Source organism: Ictidomys tridecemlineatus, chromosome 6, assembly GCF_052094955.1.
Source record: "Ictidomys tridecemlineatus isolate mIctTri1 chromosome 6, mIctTri1.hap1, whole genome shotgun sequence".
NCBI lineage: Eukaryota > Metazoa > Chordata > Mammalia > Rodentia > Sciuridae > Ictidomys > Ictidomys tridecemlineatus.
This window is the reverse complement of record NC_135482.1, coordinates 40,952,768-40,975,925: the sequence shown is the minus strand read 5'-3', so window position 1 is coordinate 40,975,925 and position 23,158 is coordinate 40,952,768. Positions and strand designations below refer to the sequence as shown.

Below are 23,158 nucleotides of genomic sequence, written 5' to 3'. Positions count from 1 at the left end.
GATCTTTGCCTACCTCCACTTCATACAGAAATAAAATGAGGCCCTTTATATTGAGTTCACCCAGTGATCTCTGCAAGAACTGGCAAAGAGGATAAGTCAGAACACAAAAGTTCTGGATTATCAGCATCACAAACACTGACTTGGTGTGGAGAGTGAGGGATGAGAATCTCACACCGAGGTGGTTGCTGACAATGCTTACAAGTTAAACCAGGCAGTGACCTAGACAGAGTACTTAGAAGAATGGTTCAGGAAAGAGAAAGACCATTTGGCAAAGTCATCAAGGTCCACCACCACCAAGACAAAACTGTCAATCTCTAACCAAGAAGAGTGGAGACTTTTCTATCCTCCTGCCTCCACCAATGCCAAACACAACTGTGAATCTCTTCCAAGAATAGAGACATTTCTACCTTCCTATAGACCAATGGACATCTGCTAGTATGAAGGGGAAAGGGAAATGGGAATTGTTTTGTACTAGTCTTCACAGAAGATACCCTATAAAAACTGGCATCCAAATGTCACAACAGTCCTATAGGCAGGCACTACAATTCTTATTTTGCAAACACAGACACCACCGAATCCCAGGCCACTTACATGGTTGAAAGAAACATCCATTCATAGCTCACATAGGGAGGAATCTATGGACAGTCATGTGGTAAAAGGACTAAGGAACTGGAGAGCAGAGGACCAACCGAGCACAAACTTTCCATCTATGTCTGAATGATCCTATGTACCTAATCCATATGAGAAAATCAGTACTGCTACATTTAAGAGGACAAAACAATATTCATCTCCTCATGTTTTCAGTATCAAAGAAAATCATGTCAAAGCATATCAAAAGCTATTAAGCATGCTTTTTAGTAAGCAAAACAGAATTCAAGGACAAGGTTTTCTTAGTTCATCTCCTAGGGCAAATAAGGAGTAATACAATTAAAAGATATCAAAGCAAGCCAGCAAGTACAAACATTGTTTTGGGTTCATCTATGGAATATTCATTATCTTCTAATATTAGCAAAGGTTGTATAATGAAACATCAGATACTAGCTAAAATCAAAAAGCTAAAATATCAAGCAGTGTTGTAGGTCATAGTTTTACCAAAACAAATGATATTTTGGAACTTTTATTTTAATCAAAGAATGTTTTAATTCAGGCCTAAAGCCAATCTGCCTTGGTAATTTGCAAGGACATTTTATCAAGTATTTTAGTTTTTAAATCGGGTCTTTAGCAAACTCTAGGTAAAATAAAGTCTCTATCTAGACAAGTCAAATAATTACATTAATTGTATCCTTTTTAAAAGATAGTATGAATTTTGAAGAGAAAGATTTTAAGATTGGCATAAAGTCCTAGCTCATTTTTTAAAAAATCAATGCTTCTCTATTATCATTAGATAAATTTAAGATTTGAGCCGTAAATACAGGTATAAAAGAGACATGCATGTTAATATTCTGCTTTTCAAGGCAATTTTTACTGCATATATTAAACCTAAACACTAAGCTTATTTTAGTTGGCTTAGAATCAATGATATGTAAATCTAAATAGAGTATTGCTTGAAACCAATTCTATTCTTAATAGCACAAAAATACATACAATGAGATACTTCTCTTCTAATTAAATGTTTTAAAAGTACACTTAAAGAGGAGAGCAAACAAACAGCTTGGTACCCACCCATCATCCTATCCAATTACCTTTACCAAATGCCTCTTTTGAGGCTATATAAGCCATTTCTAAGCCTTAGTTCTGCTTTGGTTTCCTTCCCTTGTTGTTCTTTTTGCCAATGAAAACAATGTAACAATATCTCCTTTTCTTGATAAAGGGAAGATCCTAAATGCATCTGCAAACAAGCTTGAAAGGCTTGATTCTGGACCAGTAGGATTCAAGCCAGCTCAGTCTGTCTCTAGGTGTTGGGGACCCCCACAACCAAAACCCTCTAATTCTTTCTATGCATGGTAAAACAGCTGGGGACTTGATTATCTTAGGAACCTCAGTTATCCATGAACATTGCTTATAATCACATAAAAACAACAGAAGAAACTTCAAAACAAGCCAGGACTCAGTGCACTGAACACCGAGAAAATTCACCTGAAGAAATTCCAAAGATTACTTGTTCAAAACCAAAACTGGATGTCACTTTGGCAACAAAAACAAGTCATTCTTTAATGAACACTACAATTGCAAAACACTTGTATACCCTGCATTCATCTAGCCAAGAGAATAACATCTCAACTGAGATGACTAAAGGAAGATAATACAAAACTCCCTAAAACAACCCAAAGCTTTCAAATTCCACCACATGAATGTTTATATTGTGTTCTATATGCTCTTATATTATCACTCTCTTCCCAAATCAATTTTTTACATTGTATGTAACTCCAGAAAAAGCAATATATACTTTACTGATCAATTTTTATGCTTCAAAAAACAACAAAGATGTGATTATTCCCATTTTACAAAACATGTCCAGGGAATTTATATACCCTCAAAAAAACCTTTACTTTTTTTTTTTTTTTTGGTTGTTGTTGTTAAAGGGCTGCAGGATTACTTGATCATAATCCTCAGGTCAGTGAAGATTTATTATAGAAAAGATATACGATAGCAGCTGGTTAGCTGTCTCATACCTTCAGTGAGAGAAAAAAAATTTAAATTACAACAAGAGGTATTTTTATACGGGATGGAAATACAAAGTACTGCAGGAAGGACTTTTAAGATGTTTTTTTCAGGTTATTAAGGATTAACTCTCTAAAATAGTTTAAATACTTAATCATACACAAAGACAAAATAATGAGCTTGGGCAATCCCTTGCAGACCTATGATTCTGCAGAAATGAGCCATGACACATGTGAGTCTTTGAAGATAAAGATATTTTCTACACATTAACGAGGGATAAAGATGTATGATTTCCATATATTGTGATTAAATATCCATCTCCCACCAAGCTCAAAACACCTAAAAAATGAAATATATTTTGGTTTGTCATTAGTGATTACAATGTTTTATACAAATATTCATAATCCTTCCTCTGAAGTGTGGCATGTTTGATCTCTTCCTCACAAGGCCTATTGAGCAGACCTTAATCAGAATGGATCACAAATGGTTAATGGGATAGCAAATAACATCAAATAGGTTCAGGTGATGGGTGTAATTTCTACCATAATGGAAAATCATTATGACAACTGGGAGAGTCATGAGCCTATCAGTGTCCTGTAACTATTTGCTTATAAGTGTGACTATTCACAGTATCAACAAAGCATACAAAAGTACAAGTCTTAATTGAGTATTTTGGAAAATAATCTCTATGTTTTGAACTTGAGCCAAAATTAGAACCATTAATTTTGACCAATGAACCAAGCATTTAGGACCATAGGATTATATTGTTATTCTTCTTAATAGATATTTTTCAATATACACAAAAAATATTCAATAGAGTCCCTCCAGCAACGATTCAAATCAAGCAGAGAAAAAGGAACAGATGTGTCTGTTGGCATATCTTTATGGAATGGTAGAATATTTCATGTTTAGACATTTCTTCTTCAGAAAATATTAATGCTGATCCTGAGCCACTGCATTTTAATTGTTTTAATATCACTTTTTAATATTACTTTTTTTAAAAAAAGATTTAGATAGGACTATTAGATCATATACAGATAATTATGAAGTAAATAAGTTTTATGTTAACTGCCATTTTATGTACCAAACTTCACTTTTGGATTCCTTCTTTCATTTTTATGTGCACCATTATCAAAACTATACACACTCAGACCACTGGCCAGCATCTTTGAAGAAAATTAATTTCTCTCTCTTATTCCTCATCAAAATTCTGGGTTTTTCCCTTTCTAGATTCATCCATTGGGAAATCAAATGTTTAAATATAAAATTCTATTACCCTTTAGACTTATAAAGTGCTTTAATATATATCACTTGGCTTTTTATAATAATCTCATAGTATGGATTTTATTTTCTTTCTTTTAAATAATGAGGGAACTAACGTCAAGATATGCATATCTAGTGAACTGTTGAGCCAAGACTAAACCCCAAGTGCCTCTTTTCTCAATCTCATGGCTTGCCAATACACAAAACAGTTAATAAATTCAATTGTATAGCCTAGCACAGTGCTACCCGGACTAGTATAAAATGGATATTAACTTCACCAAAGAGAGTAAAAGTAATAGTAAGTTAACGTGTTATCTCACTCATATGATTGGTATTTTTCAAAAGACTAACTTGGAAAACTATGTTCTTAAGACAGTGAATTTCCATTATCAAAATATATGTATTCATTCACATGTTCACTCAGTAACCTTTAATTAACTAGTACAATGTGTCAGGCCCTGAAAGAAGTGCTAAGAATACAACGTGAATAAGACATTTTTACATACCTAAGTATTTCCTAAACATCATAGATTAGGGTGTGATAAATAATACAAAGAGGTATCTACAGGATGTTATGCAATCAACAGTGGGGGAAAGAATTCCTTGAAGGCTTCATGTGTAATGTGATGAGTGAGGTCACATGTGTTTGACGAATTTGCTAAGAGGGGTGGAGGGGTGTTCCAGGCACCTGGGACCTCATGAAGAGGACACAGGTGGAAAATAACATGAGATGTGGAAGGAACCACCTGTCATGCAGCATAGCTCTAACAATGTGCAGGACACATAGATGAATCTACAAATGAAGAACCTCATGAACTGAGCTAAAGACTTTGAATTTAACCCTGAATGCTATAAGGAGCCACCAAATGACTAAAAGAAGAAAGTTCAGCATAAGATTTTTGTTACAAAGATATTACGCTCCAAGAAAGGAAAATTAGAAACATCCCTTTGGAGATGCATTTGAGGCATGAAGGACTTCCCAGTATTCCTCCATCACATGGTAGAGAGACAATTTTTCCATCTGGCATTTTCATTGAATGACTCTGGCACACTAAAAGAAAGTATTTCATAGTTTTGACTAAATCAATGCTATGTTAAACATGTCCTACATTATTGTACTATATATTTTAAAATATTTTGCTTTCTAATTTGTCTCAGTTAGTGTTTTGGGTTTGGCACTTGTCTCAAAGATTTATGAATGAGAACTCACAGTGGAAATTACAGAACACAGGTACTAGCAATCTCCGCATTCTGGCAAAAGCCACATTTTAACAAAGTGAGAATTAGTAGCTACATGGCAGCATTAGTGGAAAACGTAGCTCAAATTAAATTCAAGCAACATCGAAAATTACAGGATCTCTCACTTGCTTTCAGAGAAAAAGGTCAGTTCTCCTACTGTTGACAAGAAGAGAAAAAGGAGCCTTATATTTAGGGAAAATTGCCTAAGGCTTCATGGAACTGTGGAGGAAACTGGCACTTTCAGTGATCTACTTTATTTAATTCCAGTGTTTGGAATTAATAATTGAATATGCCAACCGCAAAACACGAGGGAAAAGGATGGGAAGAAAACTTCCTAGATCTTTCTCAGATAATCAAAACACATAGCGTCTCATCCCCAAACTGGAAAGCTTCAAAGAGGATCATGAAGCCAATTCATGCATTGCCCATAGTAATGAGAATAATCAAGATCCGAGTTGGCAGAGAAGGCAATGTGGGGCAGCAAAGGGCATTTCTCTAAAATGAGAAGGCAGGTGAAATGAAAAAAAAATGTAATATTTTAAAAAATGATGCAGTTGAGCATCTACATGGAAGACAAATGCAACAAGAGGAGGATTGAGCCCATCAAAAGAAATCGCAAGGGGAGATTTTTACCTCACATCTCAATGTAATTTTTCAAATAAGTTCTCGATTATGGAACTGATAATGGAATCCTCTTCTCATATATAAGTAAAATATTAAAGATTTATACGTGGTTTCTATATATAAAGGAACAAAGTCTGTAGCCTTCTTTCCAAACTAAGAAAGAAAAACAAGCCAAAACCATTAATCAAGGTCACAATGATGAATACATTTTAGTATAAAAGTGGTATACAGATGAAAACATCTAGTAATAAAATAGGGTGTCTCAGTTGCAACTGTAATATTATAGAAAATTCTTATTACAGACTATCTCTGAAATCTATTTTCTACTATTTTTATAATGGATTCCCTTTTCTTGTTATAATATCTTACATCTGGAAATATTAACATTACAGATTTTAAAATGAGCATGAAATGATAAATAAAAATATTCCACAATCACAAAATTAACCAATGAAGAAAAATAACTCAAAATTAGCGAAAAAAAGAGTAGTAAGTCAATTTGTGTTTAATTCTCTATGGTCTAGAAATCTACTCATTTGAAGGTAGAAATCTATTCAACATAAAATTATGTGTAGATGAATGTCTAAACAAGCCTTTTCCCTGCAGAAAACTGTGATGAAAGCTGTGTAAGGTTGAGAAGTTAAATTCTCACCAGCCAGCTTCATAGCTGGTGTGCAGGAAGAAAGCATGAAGTGCACATTATCATATGTGGACCTCTCAAGGTTTCTCCTTATTCCATGATTCCAACACCTAGCTTATAAATGAATTAAAACTGTAAGTCAACAAATACCCCCACTAAATAAATGTTCAAAACAACTGAGTATTTGGAGTACAAAAGTAATCTGTCCTTTTAAGTGCAAGCACTTACTCAAAGAAGGGACACAAAGAAAGCATAATTTGTTACAAAGACAGCAGATCACATTGTCTCACCTTAGGAGTCGCAGATTTTTACATTTATTCAAGCCATACTCAAACGTCTTTGTTCAAGAGACCAAGAGAAAATCATACCTGGAGTTTTGTAATTCAAATCCTACAAGAGGAAATAATAAGCATTCAAGCCTCAGAAGGGTTTTTATTCACTGAGAAGTTAAGGCCTAACCTCATTAATTTCATTTGGAAGGCATGAGGAGATGCATAGTATCAAATACTGATGAGTGGAGAGACCCATTCTCTACTGATGTATGCTTTATTTCCAGTTTTCTCCAAAGAAGATACAATTAGCCTTTCACCTGCTAATCAGATGCATGACTTCATGCCTCTCAACATTTTGATTGATATTGATTAATGAGACTAAGTTTAGGTTGTTACAAAATATGAAAATATTCATTGACTTTGACAAGCCAAGAAGGTGGTTGGATAACCTGTTAAAGCATAGTTCATACTGAGTTTACCAAGGTGCCAACTTGAAACTCCTATAAGCTAGTTATAACTTACTTACTCTGTCCAGTAGTGATGTGCTTCACCCCCAACTCCCATCAAGCTACTATGTCATAAAAGGGTCCCGAGTCTCAAATGCAAGTGAATGAATACAAACAAGCAGATCCTACTGTGGAACGGACTTCTCTTCAAGCACACTACACAGCCAGGAGCCAGGGCACCAACACATGATGGAAGATTTGTCCCTCAGCCAATCAGATTGACTATGATTGCAAGTTAGCCTGGGAAATAAATCAGGCAAATACCCAGGGTTTTGTTTGGTTGTGTTTCAATGGATGAAGTGACTAATACTGAGCTTCTCCTTCCCTACATTTAGTTTATCAAGGGCTAAGTATTAAAAATGTGTTCTTTCATTGATTTTTATGATTTTTTTTCTCTCTCTCATACATTCTCATTTCCTTAAAGTCAGGGCTGTGCATATATACTCATTTGATTTTCATTCCACATGCTCGGCACACAAGAAGTATTCCATTTCACAACCAGAAATAGATGAAAGTGAGAGGGGAAAGCAGAAAAAAGAACTAGGGGGAGAAATAAAATGATTTTCATCTCTTCCATGATGTGAATATCATGCAGGAAAATGATGGAAAGTGTGTTCTAGAGAGGGAATGCTCCAAATGGCCATGGTAATCAGTATACCAACAAAATATTCCTGAGATGATATGATGCCTAGGACCTTGCTGTACCTTAATATATTTTAGAAGGATGATAAATTTAGGACATATAGGTAATTTATGTATTTGCTTGACTGGATAAATATACAGAAATATATGCAGATATAAATCTCATACACATTGTGCCAAAATCTTAGGTCTATATAACTATTTAAATTTTATGTAATACCATGATATGCCAGTAGCCTTAATCCAATCTATGAAATAGATCTTTTTTATCTTTATCCTTTATGATCACCTGTCATGTTTTAAACATGGGAGGAATATCCTAATTATGAAATGCTATTCCAAAATAGGTCCTATACACTATTCTAAAATTATGCATGTGTGTGCATGTGTGTGTGTATAAAATCACTAATCACAACACATTTTGAGTCTTAGTTCATATGACTTTATGAAGAGGCACTACATACATATTTCTTTCAAGTCTTTAGCCTCAATTATGTCGATCTCCTCTATGTTTCTTTAATACTCTCAATGGCAGCCATATAACTATATATCAATCATGCATTTACTTATTGTTCTTTTCAACTAGTCCATGAACTTTTGAGAATTATTTCTGTTTATCTATCTCACTGCAGGATCTAACCTAGACTAATACAACAAAGATCAACAATAACTCTATAAAATAAATGAGTGAATGATGAAACTAAATAATCAAAAAGGAAAGACAGTGGAATGAATCTGTCACAACTTTCCTATGTACACATATGAATACACCACAGTGAATCTCATCATTCTGTACATTCTCAAAAAATTGATTTTTAACAAACTTCCTACTTTGTGCTCACACCAGCATTAGGAAATGGAAAGATTATAAAGATGAATGATATCTAAGTTATACTCTTAATGTAGTTACAGAAAATATTATAGCATAGAAAGTGAGGGACACATCAAAAAGAATCTTGTGTAGGAATGTGGTTAAGAATTAATTCATTTTCACTGGTTTGGATGTTTAAAGCATGTGATCCATATTTGTAAAGGACAAAGTCTTTTCATCTCAGCTGGGTATCTTTACTTTTTGAATCATAAAGCATTGTCTTATCATATGAAGGATCTCCTCATAGTAAAAACCAGTGTATATGCTGAATATAGTAAAATTAGGAAGAAAAACAAGATAAGGAAGAGCAGATTTAATCTTTCCTTTAGCTCACATCAGCTCACTGGCAATACTGAATGACCAACATCTGCCATTCACAGACAAATCAGTCCCATCTGTTATGCCTCCTGAATTACTGCTATTTGGATGCTCCAATGCGATCGTATAAAATACCCTTCAGGACATAACTAGAATAAACATATGTGGAGAAAAGGCTTAAGGCCTGGGAGCAGTTATGGCACTTTATGTATTATCCACCAAAATGAGCAAGACTATATAATTACAAATTATCATACATGACAGAAAAAGTCAGCTAAATCGCCTCAAATAAATACAAAATGACTCATTGCATGAAGAAGGAAACATTTCACAGGAAAGAGGACTACAGTTTTTATTGATATCTTGATATAATTGGGGGCATTCAATTTTTTTCCCAGAAATAAAAAAAAGATGAACTTAATCATAATTTATTATATGTTTTCCCAAAGTATACTTTATTTATGCTATTATTAGCAAAAGTATGCTTTTAAAAATTGTTGGATGATCAGAAATACTTTTTTTAATGCTAAAGGACTACTTAAAGCAGTAGTACATAGTTGTGGTTGCAGTGGGTAGAAATGTTCCCCAAATAATATCCCTGGACTTATAACCTTACATGTTCCCTTCCTTGGTAAAAGGTATTCTGCAAATGTAATTAAGGTTATAGGGCTTAAAACAGGGAGATTATCTTGGATTATATGGATAGATCCAATCTGATCTTATGAGCTCTTAAAAGCAGAGAACTTTAGCTAAAGGCAGAGACGGTCAGAAAGAAAAGTTAGAGAGTTCAAAGCCTGAAAGAATAACTTATGCTATCATTGCTGGAATTAGACTCCCTGGAAGGGGAGTCAGACAGACTCTAGGAGCAGAAACAGTACTCTCTTAAGCAGCAGGCAATAAAACACAAGGGGAACTCTGTTCTACAAAACAAGGAATGAATTCAACTAACATCTCAATGAGCCTGGAGGTGATTCTTCCCCAAAGATAGAGCTCAACTGAGGTGACACTTTAATTTTGACCCTGGGAGACCTCGAACAAAGATTCCAATCTTTGTATAGCCAATCTCTGTATAGACTTCTGACCCATGAAACTATGAGGTAGTAAGTGGATATTATTTTTGCCACTAAGATCGTGACAATGGATTACAGAAGCAACAGAAAATTTATACAGAAGCCGCGTCTCTGAAATCAGACTTTCTGGGTTCAAATATCAGCCCCATCCCAGAGACATGATCTCAGAAAGATTATTCCTCTTACACAGGTTTCTTAAACTTTATAGCTGACTATAACTTCACGAAAGTCATACCTCCACTTTAAGGCTCTGCATTTTCATTGGCAAAACTAGATTAACAAAAGCATATCTTCTTCATATATTTGTTGGGGGAATTGCTAAGTAAGCACCAACTACCACAAGCAAGGTGCTTAGTTAGCACAGTGCTTCATATATAAATATGTGATAAACAAAAAACAAATATTAATTATTTCTATCTAATATTGCATTTGTTGATGTATTTAACTGGATGGTACTTTTATCTGAAATGTACTTTGAAATGTATTAAAAATAAATAGATTGATGGATTAAAAAGGTTAAATAGACACGTGACAAAGTATAATATAATGTGAATGGTAGAATTGAAGTTATGGGTATGTGGATGTTTCCTCTAAAACTGCTTTGTATAGATCACAATTTTTAATATTAAAATTATATAAAATTGGAATAAAACAAAATTAATGAATGCCAGGGGCTGTGGTTATAGGAAAAAAAATAACCTTATGTGCAAGTGAATCAGATAGTTGTTGTTAGCAACATTGCATTTTGAAATGAACCCTAGGTTCCAGCACTACCTCCTTCCCTTGCTTTTTCTATGCCCTTTTTCTGAGATGCTAAGAGAATTAAATTATATCAGGAATGTAAATTCTCAGTGCAGTATAAAAATATTACACAACTAATAATTCTTCACAAAGTGATACATTCGTATGTTTTAAAATAGATTCATTAAGTCCAATGAAATTTTATTTCACCAAACGTATGAGAAAATGTAACATGAATTTCAGGACAGCTCCCCCACTAGTGTACATCCCCTCAATCTTCTGGTTGCTGAGCATTGCTTTCATTCCTTTCTCAATAATCGTCTCTCAAATTGACTTGTGTGTCCTCAGGTTGATTAATTCTTAAGTGAGTTTGCTTGGAATTTTCAAGCAAAATTACTATGAATTCTTGGTTACTAAAGAAAGGTAGTTACTAGAAAGATTGACTACCGATTTTACTAAATGTATTATGTACCTCATTTTTATCCAGAAACCAAAAATGTAATAGTTCTTTTTATTTTTAGTGCATTATATTTATATAAAATAGTGGGGTTTACTTAGAAATACTCATAAACCCACACAACATAGTTTTCTCCATTACAATCCTCAGTATTTCCCCACTCCTGTCCTTTCTGCCCTCCCCCTAACCCTCTTCTCTAGTCCATTATTAGTTCTTTTGATAATTAGCTACTTGTAACCAAAGGTTTTAATGTAAGTTTATTATATACAGTTGGGTTACGGATTCTGAAATTACAGGTATCTTAGCATGATACTAAATTCTCAAATCCAGACTACAGATGCAATTTCTATTGTTCAGCAGTCCTATTTCGTATGAGTGTTCTCATATGCATAAATTGGAAAATTCACTTTCAGATTTTATGAAATTCAATGTAATTTTTGAATTTAATTATTTAGAATGTAGAATTTATATCTTATATGCAACTGTATTAAATACTAATGATGGATGTTTGGAAAATATTCATAGGATTTAATAATCATATGCTGATTACAAAAAAAATTCAATCTATATGATTTCTATTTGGGGTACTACAATGAGTGATGAACAGTAATGAAATTGTAAAAACAAGTAAAATAAAGATATGTAAGCACTGGATTTAATATGCATCTGGGCCCCACCAATAACCCTTAGAATAATATTGGGAAGACATTGTTCTTATGTAAGTCAATTTTTAAAAAACCCTGTGTGTGCAGGTAGGTGTGTGTGTGTGTGTGTGTGTGTGTGTGTGTGTGTGTGTGTACTCCCCTCAGGTCCACTCAAGATACATGGGAAGGTTTACTTAAATCAGCATTTTTTAAATTCATCTATAATAAATTGCTAGCTCTCCTAGATGAATGCGGAAAGTGATATTTCTAGTGTTTATGTTGGAGTGGTTATGATTGATTATTCACTATTTTCTTTAAAATATGCATTCTCACAGTCTGCTAAAATATAAAGAAAAAAATTTAACCCAATGAACAATGTTTTTCATCATATTTAGTGAAGTATTAAGGAAATACATTGATTCGGTAAAGTTCAACTTGAACATAATTAGCAGAAATAGACTATATACTACAAACTAAATGCAAAAGAGTAAAAATGTTTTAAATTTTCTCCTGAAAGCACAACTACATTGCACATTTACCACTGAACCATTAAGTCCATGGTCCATGTATCACTTGGACCATGAAGACCAAGTCAGTAATCATTCTCTATGTAAAAAGATAACAGACATAAACTAAGTGAAGAAACTATATGTTGGTTCAACAGCATAACAACAAACAATAGGTAGAGAGAACAGGGGGAAAAAACACAACTATAAGAAGGAACTGACTCCAGAAACTCTGATGGCTAGCAAGTTGGGAAAAGTGTCATGGAATTAATATATTTACTTACATCTTCATTCTTCCATCATATTTTCACATGAAAAATAGCAAAACCAACATGGCTCAGATGTATTTGAAATTGAATTTAGTCTCTCTGCATATCAACTAGATGACATTCTAATTTATCTCTGTATAAGTTAGATGGCCCATTCAAACATTGATTAGTGAGGATCATTTAGTAAAGAAATGAGGTGTTATTCATAGACGTGTGAAGAAGATTAAGGAAACCAATGAGTGATGGTAAATAACCAAGGAGCACTCCTGGTGGAAAGTGAATACCATCCCTAGGCCTATGAGACAAATGAGGGTGACAGTCACCAGGGAGAGCTGTAGCTCTTGAGATGCAGCCTTTGTTCATTGCCAATTAAAGATCCAGTGAGGAAGAAGACAGAGGAGTCAGTACAGACGCCTCTCGTCTCCTGGTCTCCTGGCACTTGTTCCAACTGCAGAATTCTGCTGGGATACAAAAGAATGTAGTCCATTATAGACCTTCTAGAATATAAGAAAATATAAGAAAAAGGAAGGTGGAAAGAGGCTTGGAGAGACAAATAAAGACAAAAAAAAAAAGACAAATGAAGATCTTTTCTATCATTCAATGTAATGCATTCTTTTAGGGAGAAGACTGGCAAAAAAAAAAAAAAAATTAAAACATGGCACTATAGGAACTCCATACCAGACTCCTGCAGTGGCTGAGTCAGATAGCCAGATAATTCACCTACAATTAACTGAACCAGGCCAGCCTTCCTCCAAGATAAAATATTGAAGTGGTCAAAGGGAACTGTTACCCATCTGAGGGGAAAGCATTCAGATTTTTTACCATTGAGAGTGATGTTAGGGTTTTTTCACTCACCCCTGATGGAGGATGTTCCCTTTTATTCCTAGCTTGTTAGGAACTTGTATTACAGAGTCATAATTCCCTCCCTCCCTCTCTCCTTCCCTCCCTCCCTTCCTTACTTCTTTTTTCTTTTCTTTTCTTCTTTTCTTTTCTTCCTCCCTTTCTTTCTCCTCTCTGGCTTACTCTGTGAATATTACATTGTTTTCCTTTGTTACTTTGTTAATACAATGAATTGGTCAATTATATTGGTTTCCATGCTAAACAAATCTAATTTGTATTTCTAGAATTAAACCCAACGATCAATATATATTATGCTTTTTATATATTGTTAAATTCTATTTGCTAATATGTAATAGTTATTTTCAAGTCTATGTTCATAAGTGATATCGATTTGTAGTTTTCATATCTTGTAAGAGCTCTGATTTCAAATCACAATAAAACCATACAATGAGTTAAGAAGCATTTCCACTTCTGCTTTTTGTAAGAGTTTTTGAAGAACTGTTATTATTTCTTTGAAAATTGTTTGCTAGAATCTATCAGTGAAGGCATCTAGGCCAGAGATTTTCTTGGCAAGAAGATTTTAAGTCTAAATTCAATTTCTTTAATAAATTTGGGGATATTCACATTTTAAATTTATCTTTTATTTGTTCTAATTAGTTCTAAATGACAGTAGAATGCACTTTCGGCAAATCAGACATAAATGATATACAATTTATCATTCTTCTAATTGTACATGATGTGGTCATTTATGTATGGAGTAATAATGTCTGACTCATTCTGCTGTCCTTACCACCATACCACTTCCCCTCCCTTCACTCCCCTCTACCTAATCTAAAGTAAGTCTATTCTTCCCTAGCCCTATCCCTTATTGTGAATTAGTATTTGAATATCAGAGAAAACATTTGGCCTTTGGGTTTTTGTAATTGGCTTATTATCAGCTCCATCCATACTGGCAAATGTCATCATTTCATTCTTCTTTAAGGCTGAGTAATATTCCTTTGTATATATATAATACATTTTCATTATACATTCATCTGCTAAAGGACACCTAAGTTGATTCCATAGTATAGTTATTGTGAGTTGAGCTGCTATAAACATTCACGTGGCTGTGTCACTCTAGTATGCTGATTTTAACTCTATGGGGTATAAACTGAGGAATGACATGGTTAGGTCAAATGGTGGTTCCATTCCAAGTTTTCTGAGGAATCCCCATAACACTTAAATGGGCTCAATTCTTAACACCACAAAAGAAAAAAAAAGTGAAAATGGGTTTGGAAAATGAAATTTGTAAGGCAGAAATCATAAACACCATTCAAGGAATTATGTCTACTATATTTTTTAGCTTTAGTTTTTTTAAGAAAGGGACATAATTAATTATATAACTGTAACTAAATTAAACTACACAATTTATTATATAACTTTATATAAATATAGATTATAATTATGATTTTACATAATTATATAATTTATATAATATTTATGTAATTATTAAATTAAATTATATAACTACATAATTTTAAAAATCACCATGTAGCAATGAAAGACAATTTAAAAAGAAAATGATGAGAGGCAGAAACAGGAGGAAAATTATTGAAATGGTGAAGAACTGCATTTTAAAACAACTCTAGAAAGAGCTTCACTCTGCTGGGTATTCCACTGAATTTGAAAAACAACATGAAGGAGTTGTTGATGATGCTGGGTTTTGTAGCTTAAGAATATAGATGGTGATTTTTTCAAGCATAACAGTAAGAAAAGCATAAAGAAGAGGAATTTTTATGGAGAAAGAAACTAAATATATCACATTAGGGTAAGGTAAGGTGGCTATATGACATCTAACTAAACATATTATGATCCCAAAATATTTCTCTTTGACATTCAGAGCCACTATATTTTATTTGGTAATCTTACATTTACACAATAGAAAGAAGTTGAAATTTGGCAATCCTTTGATTTTTCATTCCTTCTAAACTTATCTAAGTCATCATCCACATGTAACTTTCGTGTCATAATAATTGCCCAGTTGTTGGCTCTCCTGTTTGAACTGAAGCACAATTTAATTCTGGATCCATCAAAAATCTTCCTTGAAACTAGTGCAGATCTACTTCTTTCATCTCTCTTGAGTCCCTTTGTGAAGTTCAGGCAGAAGAGTCAGGATGCTTGCAGAGAATGTTAACATCTTTGAAGAAAAAAAATTAAAAAGTGACTTTTACTTGAGTAGATACTTACACAAAAGTTAACATAGAATTTTAAAATAAGCCCTTCTCTTCCCCTCTTGTTAATGGGAAAACTACATTTTCATTGAAATTTTGGATAAAAATAAAATAAAGACTATATGATAGAGGATGAATAATACCTCAAACTGCAAGATTTCACTGTAAGTTAAGACTTGTTTCAGAATTAGCTTCCTGATCCTGATCTATACCTTTGTCTCTTATCAAAGGGAAGTGAGTTCAAATTATACTGAAACCAGAGTACAAAAACCTTTTCCTGACATATCAACCATTCATTTCTTGTTGCAAAGCTCCTTTAAAGATTTTTCAACATGTCTAAAGCCCGTGGAGACATCCATCCACAAATCATGACCTTTTAAACAAATAATGAGAATTTCAGTAGCACTGCATTCATAATATCCAACAGTGAAATTTTTGTTTTTTCTATTTTACTAGATTTTACTCTTCCAAGTTCTTCAACTACCTAACAAAACAAGCATTTTTTTTTCAGTTATAAATGACTTCCTGACTTTATCCATTAAGAAAAGAAGTATATTTAGATTCATTTTCAGTAATAACACTTATTAAATTAATATCTTCTTTTTTAAAGACTATATAAGAGGTGCGCCTGCTGCCACCTGCATTGCCACCGCTTTGGGACCGGTTGTATGATTAGGCCACCATCTTCAATGAGTAAACATATTCCTCAGTTCTGTTGTGTTCTTGGTCACACATTTATGGAATTTCTGAAGGGCAGTGGAGATTACAGGCACAGCACGACCTCTTTGCAGACAAGTGAACTGTAGAAATTCATTACTACTCCACCAAGAGGCCCCCATAAGAGTGGTTAACCTGGACACAGACCTATTGAATTGAAAATCCACTGAGCATTTTACAAGAGTTCTGACCTGGATGGGGTAAACCTCAGTGCACTTCCTTTCTATTGCCTCAGTATTACTGGGTTAAAGAATTTCTGCTTCTTGTTAGAAGGCTCACTTCATTTCCCATTTCTCCCAACTTCATACCCGAAACACTGAGAATATCAAGTGGAGTATTATATTGAAGTAAACTTCAGTTACTTTGCATCATTTCTGTATTCAGGTTTTTAAATTCTTTTATAACCCTATTGAGTGTTTTTTAACTAAATTAACATGGCTCGAATGAACCACCCTGCTCCTGTGGAAGTTCTGTACAGGAACATGAGATTTCTTATTACACACAATCCAACCAATGCAACCTTGTGAAGCAACGTATGACACTACTCTTGTGGAGAAAGAAGGCATCCATGTTCCTGATTGGCCTTTTGATGATGGTGCACCACCATCCAACCAAATTGTCCATAACTGATTAAGTCTTGTAAAAATTAAGTATCGCAAAGAATCTGGTTGTTGTATTGCTGTTCATTGTGTTGCAGGCCTTGGGAAAACTCCAGTGCTTGTTGCCCTGGCATTGATTTGAAGGCGGAATGAAATATAAAGATGCTGTATAATTCATAAGAAAAAAGCGGCATGGAACTTTTAACAGCAAGCAAACTTTTGTATTTGGAGAAGTATTGTCCTAACATGCAGCTGTGCTTCAAAGACTCCAATGGTCATAGAAACCACTGTTACCTTCAATAAAACTTGGGCACCTGATGCTATTTCCTTAGAAGTGGAACTTAAGTCAGTACCTAACTTGTAGTACATATCAGACAGCATGTTGGTGTGGTGAATAAGTCTGATGAAGCTTCCGTAGGAGTATTGGAAAGCAGTTTGACTAGGCCACAATCTTGAGAGAATTTCAATCTCTATGTTTGGGTTATGATCAACTTGTTCAGACACTTAGCAAAAAGATTCTTGCTGTTCACAATTTAAAATGTGTTTATCGTTTGTAACAGTCGACGTGGTTTTTTTTTCCTTGCTGAAATCATGGAGTACTGAGTTAATATCTTTGAATCCATTTCCATGCCCGAATCTTATATAAGAAATTTAGAAATATTAGGTGCCAAAATACCCAGCACAATACTTATATATTTTTAGTATCATACAAAACCAAAATTCCAGGAACTAAGAACACTCTAGACCTTATGTGATTTATCCCTTCAGTCATTTCAAACATTATAGAGCCTATATGATTATTTGCCTGCTCATTTTATGTTTTACATCTCCCACATTCATACATCAGGTTTACTTTTACCTATTGGGGTTTTTTGTTTTTGTTTGTTTTGGATTTGATTTGTTTGTTTAATTTTTACCAAGTCTTACAGCAATTATTTAATATCTTTCTATAAGTCTGATTTTTTGCTGTTATGGGAAACCACCATTTTGAAAACCTAAGTTTTTATAGAAGCACATGTCTTTAAGTCTCCAGACCAAAAAAAAACCTTACAGTTAATTTAACGTTTGCACCCTGAGGAGCAATTTAACAGGGCCAGCCTGAAAAAAAGAAGGGGAGGGGGCTCTTAAATATTTTTAGTAAAACGTTGCCTTTGTCTCATGCAGAACCTGTAGAATATATGCTCTTTAATTTAGTAAATATTTTTTAAAAGTTAGAGATGCTCTGTTATTGTAGCTAAAACAATCCTTTTTTTTTTAAAGAGAGAGTGAGAGAGAGGGGAACAGAGAGAGAGAGAGAGAGAATTTTAACATTTATTTATTTTTTCTTAGTTCTCGGCGGACACAACATCTTTGTTGGTATGTGGTGCTGCTGAGGATCGAACCCGGGCCACACGCATGCTAGGCGAGCGCGCTACTGCTTGAGCCACATCCCCAGCCCCTAAAACAATTCTTAATGATAAAAGTTCTAAAATATTTTTCATAATCATCAGAAGTTGTTTACCAACTCTTTTTTTTTTTCAGTTTGAAGTGTGATTTTTTTCTTTTATTCCCAACCTCTTACAAAAAAAAAAAAAAAAAAGTGAGTTTCTGCTAATGAATTGAGCAGGCATCTAATATTTTATCTGCCTTTTGAGCTGTGTAACGTAATATTTGGATACTTGATAAGTTTGTTTTATTATGTAATTGATAAAATGGTGATGTGTATTAATGTTAGTTCAACCATATGTTTATACTGTCTGGGAATATGTGGTTATAGTTCTGTGGGAGAAATAATTTGTCAATGTTCACCAGCTTGTAAAAACACAGTGCAAGAGCTTAAACATCTAAATAAATAATGAAATGCAAAAAAAAAAAAAGACTATATAAGAGCTAACAATTTCAAATCAAGTAATCCAGACACATTTTATAGATGAGGAAAAGATTTTTATTCAATAGAAATCTTTTATATTTGAAAATATCTTGAAGATCTGACTACTGGATAAAGTACAAATTGAGAAATGTGTAACTGAAAAATATTTTAACTGAGTACCTGATAATGACTGAGTAGCGTTTGTATGGGTAATCTGTAAACTCATAGAGGAGCAGTGGCATTACTTCCCCATCAGTCAGGGCAGGTAAACATCCACTGAATTTCTAGTGATTTCCAGGAGTTGAAAATTTACAAGAAGCCCTTAAAATCAACTCTAAAACTTACCCTAAGACTTGCAGGAAAACCTTCCTCGTACAACCATTCATATTTCTAATGTAGAATTCGATACCTTCCTTTAGTTTTCCTTCAGTTGAGATGACTAACTAAATACCTCTACCTACTTTCTTTGTAAGAGTTTTTCATCAATTAAAGACCAGTTATTAAGGTCCACCTGGAAATTTAGTTAGCATTGAAGGCACTCTTTGAAAGTTAGACAGTGGGGGAAATTGTCCAGTGAGAAAGGAAGTACATAGGACACAAAATAAAAGAAATGGATTCTGGTTCTGCTTCTAGATAAACTTAAAAGTATTTTGATTTTTCTGTACTAATTTTTGGATAAGACAAAAATTTAATTCATCAAATAAGTATTATACAACACTTACTTATGCAAGAAACTATACCATAGCAATGGAGTAATGAAATAGACAAGGTTCTTGCTTCAAACAAAATAGTGGGAATAAGCAAAAGTGATCATTGGTGGAATAAGATGTCATAGTGCCTATCAGAGGGTGTTGATTAAAAGTTATCTTGTATTCCTCAAAAGTGTATAATGAAATGAAATATGTATAAAAACCTGAACCATGTCACACAAATTAAAAGTAGTCTGTCTATTATTGTCTCTGAAGGTGATTAAAATGTACCTGGGCCATTGTTAGAGTCACTTCACAGGTCAGTCATTATCCATTTAAATTTGTATAGTTAAAATTAAAGCATAATGAACTGCCTATGATGATATTAAGTGAATGCATGCCTAATAAAGTAATTTCATACTCCAAAGATATAATTATGTTGCATTTTCTACTCACACCATGAAGGCCGATGAATAATATGGAGACACACAGGCTTCTTTGCAGCACAGAAGGTATGTCTGGATTCACCAAAACGAGAATAATACGGTTCAACTGAACATAAATTGTTCCTTTTAATGTGATGTTGGGATCACAGAAAAATAGGCATGACAGTCTTTGTTATGACTTGGAAGTGCTTAAATGTCTAAGTGTTGGAAGATGTTTTTACGTACCACTAATTTTTATAGTAATGTTACTGGCCCCAACATCTACAGATCTACCAAGGGAAAGAGAACGTTATTATTCTATTATTCTCTTTTCATATTCTATTATTCTCTTTTTCAAATGTTACATTCTGCAAAGCAATAAGATTTGAGACTCTTTTAAAGCAGTTGTTTTCAGCCCTTCTAGAAACATCTATTCACAGATAATTAATTATATAATTATATGTATAATAAGGTTTCCTAAAACCTACTCTTTTTTAAATTTGTTTTAATGAGTTACACATGACAGTACAATGACCTTGACATATCATACATTTGAATCAGATGGGATATAATTTCTCATTATTCTGAGCGTATAGGTTGCAGAATCACTTTGGTCATGTAGTCACGTATATACACACAGCAATAATAATGTCTATTTCATTCTACTGTCCTTCCTTTCCCCCCTTCTCCTCCCCTCCCTTCCCATCACTTCTTTCTACCCAATCTAAGGTCACACAATTCTTTTTTTTCTCACATCTTCATACATGTATTCTGTATAACCATGAGGTCTCCTTCCATCTTCCATGCAATTCCCTTTCTCCCTTCCTTTTCCCTCCCACCTCTCTTCCCTATCTAGAGGTAGTCTTCTTCTCATGCTCTTCCTCCCTATCCCATTTTGTGTCACCCCCCTTACATCAGAGAAGACATTCGGCATTTGTTTTTTGGGATTGGCTAACTTCACTTAGCATAATCCGCTCTAATGCCATCCATTTCCCTGCAAATGCCATGATCTTGTTATTTTTTATTGCTGAGTAATATTCCATTGTGTATAAATGCCACATTTTTTTTATCCATTCATCCATTAAAGGGCATCTAGGTTGGCTCCACAGTCTAGCTATTGTGAATTGTACTGCTATAAACAAATTGATGTGGCTGTGTCCCTGTAGTATGCTATTTTTAAGTCCTCTGGGTTTAGACCGAGAAGAGGAATTAGCTGGGTCAAATGGTGGTTCCATACCCATCTTTCCAAGGAATCCCCATACTGCTAAAGCCTACTCTTAAAAACAGTTTTAGCATAATATGCAATGCAATGTACATTTGCAAGTAAAAAAAATCATATTTGCTTTAAATGTTCCAGAATTCTAATTCAAGCTAGAGCTCTCCCTAGTTAGTTTAATTAAATGATTATAATTACATTCATAAAAAAGAATGACTTTTAGTAAATTCATTTATGACCAATATGATATAATTTTACTCTAAATAAATACAAAATATTTTCCTATTTATACTCTCAAATGTTATATAGCCCAAGTCACTAAGCCAAGATTTTATTGATTCTTATGACTTAGGGTACAAATTCCTGTTCCCTTCATAATCCTTATCCACAGTTTCACAGCAAATGGAAATCAGTTCAGGACAAAACAGATGGAAAATAGCTTAGTTCATTAGGCAACATTCCAGGTGTTTGTTTCTGGCAAAAAGTTTAAGAAAAAAAAAAAAGAAAAAAACCCACTTCTGAATCCCTGACCATTATGTATTCACAGCTGTGTGTGGATGTGATAATGATGGTAGTTAAAGTAATGTGTCCCTGTTTGTTATAGGGCTGTTCTGTGTTGTGTCAATCACAGATTTAAACATTTCCTACATGAAGACTCAATAGACAACTTTCTTAATATTGCCCTTAAGTTCTTTCTAGATAAAATAAGAGAAACAGACAGTTAAATAAATGCCTATATCCAAACTCTACTTTTGAAAATAAATGTTTTTAGTCCAAGAGGGATTTTACAAATCAGTATATAATATTTATGTTATAATAACAGTTCTGTCATTGCAGACTTTCTAATGAAATTTTATTATGAAACTTAGAGAAATGTAAGAGCATTCTATATTAGTTCTCTGACTAATGGCCTCCTCTCTCTCCTTCACACCTTACAGAATTGGTGACTATAGCAATGGATGTAATTCTCTGCCCACTTATTCCTTCAGATCAATGGTTCTCTTAGCTCTTTAGAATAATAGTTTCATTATAAGTTCCATCTCCAGTCACCAATCGTGTGGTGTATTTGTCACCTTACATGAACCCCGAACATGACCATCCTCTAATTTAAGGTGCTCTCTTTCTTTGACAGGTTTGTAATCTATTGAAGAAGAGTTAAGAGTATTTCTTCCTGTACATCACACTTACCCTCTACTCCTTTTCTCTAATTTCAGAGCAAAGGTGCCCTTCCAGTTAAAATTAATCCTTCAATTTAAACACACAATGCAAAGTCTCTCATATCATCCAGACTCCACTCCATCTATTAGTTTTCTTTCTTCTACATATTCAACCTTTCTGTCCCATCTCACCTGCTCTGCAGCCTACAGTTAAACCCAGGTCTCTCCCATTCTTTACAATTAAGCGGTCTTTGCTTTATTCTGAATGCTCCCACCAGAGCATTTCCAGGCACCCTGACTTTATCTCCTCTTTCCTTATCCATCAAACCTGTAAATACAGCCACTGTAGCAAATCTTCCAATCTCTCCTCTCCTAACCTTTCTTCAACCCACTTACAAGTAGTTTCTCCTGAAAATTGCTTTGCTGAGGTCACGTGATCAACACTTGCTAAATCAGTTTTAGGGCTTCTTTTTTTTCTCCCCCTTCTCTTTGGCTCTCAAACAACTGCATCACTCACTCTCTCCCACTTGATTGTTTCTTTTAAATCTCTGTCAGTGATTTTTTTGTTTTTGCTTATGAAAACCAATTCCTCAAGGATTTCATCTTCAATTCTTTTTGCATAATACTCTGCAAATATCTCTTAGAAAATTTCATATAATGTACTGATACATATATTTTAACTAATATATATGTATGTATGTGTGTGTGTGTATATATATATATATAAACATATATATGTACATATAAAGACTTTTTATAAGTCTACCTGTAATATATCTTTTATAATAAAATT

The 23,158-nt window shown here is 33.9% G+C and overlaps 1 protein-coding gene and 1 pseudogene across 14 annotated transcripts in view; one reads left to right on the top strand and one right to left on the bottom strand.

The window, feature by feature from the left end:
* Kcnc2 (potassium voltage-gated channel subfamily C member 2) overlaps nucleotides 1-23,158 on the bottom strand; it is a 186,183-nt gene that overhangs the window by 93,072 nt on the left and 69,953 nt on the right. The gene's annotated exons all lie outside the window — the stretch shown is intronic.
* Nucleotides 16,865-17,332, top strand: LOC120888269 (protein tyrosine phosphatase type IVA 1-like; annotated as a pseudogene).